Source organism: Camellia sinensis, chromosome 13, assembly GCF_055761805.1.
Source record: "Camellia sinensis isolate YWXY chromosome 13, ASM5576180v1, whole genome shotgun sequence".
NCBI lineage: Eukaryota > Viridiplantae > Streptophyta > Magnoliopsida > Ericales > Theaceae > Camellia > Camellia sinensis.
Window position 1 is genome coordinate 119,021,329 of NC_138973.1, and position 2,635 is coordinate 119,023,963.

Sequence of the window (2,635 nt, forward strand, 5' to 3'; positions counted from 1 at the left end):
GTAAAACTTTCTAGTTCCCTAACCCTAGAAGTCAAAGATTTACCGTATCTTTTGAACTAAATAATGGGACCATGCTCTGGAATATAAATTCAGAAAACATCAACAGCCCGAAACATCAAACCATATTGAAGAATATATTGCACATGTGAATTCAGAAGATGTAGTTTATACATGATATGCTGCTATTGATCCAACATACTGATCATGTTTCCATCACACATTCGTTCATGTTTACATATAGCAGTCCCTCTATTGAAATGTTTTATTATTCGATACCAGCAAGTGTTAACACAATGGAGAAGAATAAATTAATCTTTTCAGTAAGTAAATGTAAAAATAAATTGATAAAATGTACAAACAATCCTGACTCCCAATGAACAATTGATTGCAATACATAGAACAAAGTCAATACCTCTTTCTTATTCAAGTCTGCCAAGCATGACTCAAGCAGTTCATGGTAACCAAGACCTCTTCAGTTTATAAACAAACACTACAAAGAGGCATAACCAAAATCAAATTGAATCATAATAATAAAAAAAAAATATCACCATAAAGTCTCACAACCAAGTTCACCACAAATCCTCATAACAAAGCACCACATGATCCATAATTCAGACCATAATTCATACATCACCATATACTTTTCGCACAAATAACATTGAATGAAAACAATGTTAATGTGCTAAATTCAAAAACTCAGACCTCATTCAAATCAAAACAAACCCACAAAAAGATGAAACATAAGAAAACAAAATGAAACCCAATTAAATTAACCGTATCACAACTCAGAACCTCACGAACCCATCTCTGAAATGTGCTATCAACAATCACTACTTCAACAGATGCCCTATCCCATTACTGCAAACCGTCGAACACCTCGAATTCATCGTAGTTTGAAGCATTCTTCATCTGGGTATCGATGGGTTTCGATTGTTCATTGATGAAGAGGTAAATGGGTCTGAGAGAACGGAGGAGTTTCAAAGATTCCAACTTGGAAAGTGCCTCTTCTACCCATTTGTCCCATGAGCACATCTCCATTTGCTGACACCAAAGAAATGCTAATGTCGTGAACAATTGAGTTCAATATATATACTTGAAACTAGTAGAGCCAAGAGAGAGAAAGAGAGAGAGAGAGAGAAAAAGAGAGGCCGAAATGGACAGAGAAGGAGAGAGAGAAAGATCGACAAAGAGTGAGAGAGACTGAGAGTGACAGAGAGGAAGAGAGCCCGAGAGTAACAGAGAGAGAAAAATACCTGTGATTATGTGGTGGTGGTGATTCGCAGGTGGCGGTGGCGAAGTGCGCCGGTGGTGAGCGCTGGTGGTGAGTGGGGGTGAGGTTTGGTAGTGTCTAAGACAAAAGTGTATATCGCATGTGTGTGAGAGGCAGAGCTGAGTGTAAATATATCAGGCGCCAAAAATAATTTGTTTCCCTCTAAAACAAATACTATAACCTTTAGCGGCTAAATAAATTTTTTGTCGCCAAATAACAATAAATAATGACTAAATATTTTGCAGCCAAAGATTGAATAATAGCGACAAATATATTTTTAGTTGTTGAAAGTATTTTATAAATCCCTCCAAAATATTTGAAATGTCTCCTCCTAAAAAATTTTAGTTCTTTGGCGACTAAAATTTTTTTTTGTCGCTGAAAATAAATTTTTGGCGACCAAAATTTTGATCGCCAAAGGTAAAAAAATAATTTTTTATTTTTCATTCGGCGACTAAATGGTTTAGTAGCCAAAACTCAATACATGGCGACTAAAATTATTCTTTGTCGCTGAAAATAAACTTTTGGCGATCAAAATTTTGATGGCCAAAGAGAAAAAATTAATTTTTTATTTTCCATTCGACAACAAAATGATTTTAGTAGCCAAAACTCAATATACGACGGCTAAAAATTTTTTTTAGTTGCCAATTCTAGCATTTTTAGCTATTAAATTTTTTTTTTGGTCCCCAAAAACCGATATACCCCGACTAAAAAAAATTAATAGCTTAATATTTTACTTTTGTCAACTACAAAAAAATTTTGATCGCCAATTCCACAACTTTTGACAACTAAATTTTTTTTAGTTGCCAATTTTGATCGTCGAATGTACATTTTTTTTGTAGTGGTATAAGATGTGAGTTAGAGTCATAATTGAAACATGTAGTGTATGACATGAGAATAATAATATATTATTAAATTCATAATTATGTAAATTGAGATATAATAGGTACAGAGATCAAATGGTGTGTAAAAATAAAATTTCCTAACGAAATGTGATGCAACGTTAATTTACGGATTATCCAACAAATTTTGCAATAATGGGCCTAGTACTAAATGGGCCGGTTCTAGGTGAATAGAGCAGTTGTGGACTCTTCCAATTCAACTTATTAGCCCAATCAAGACAACGCCCAGCCCACCAGCGCTTCCAAAGCCCCGTCTATTATTTGCCAATTTTTTTTTTACATATCAAATTAGAAGTGTTTAATAATATGATTTAACACTTAAAATTGAATTGATTAAGTGATAATCAATTAAGTATGTTTGATAATCATAATTGATATTACTTAAAAATTTAAGTGCCTCTTAAGACATGGGATAAAATTTAAGAAATTTTAAATCATATATAACTTACGTAATTCTAATTGAATT

The 2,635-nt window shown here is 33.2% G+C and overlaps 1 long non-coding RNA gene across 1 annotated transcript; it reads right to left on the reverse strand.

The window, feature by feature from the left end:
- Positions 1-552: 552 nt before the first annotated feature.
- Positions 553-1,413, reverse strand: LOC145805987 (uncharacterized). Its single transcript, XR_014348377.1, has 2 exons — positions 1,254-1,413; positions 553-1,041 (listed from the first exon to the last, which is right to left on the reverse strand). It is a non-coding gene; the product is annotated as an uncharacterized LOC145805987 (long non-coding RNA).
- Between the last annotated feature and the right edge of the window lie 1,222 nt (positions 1,414-2,635).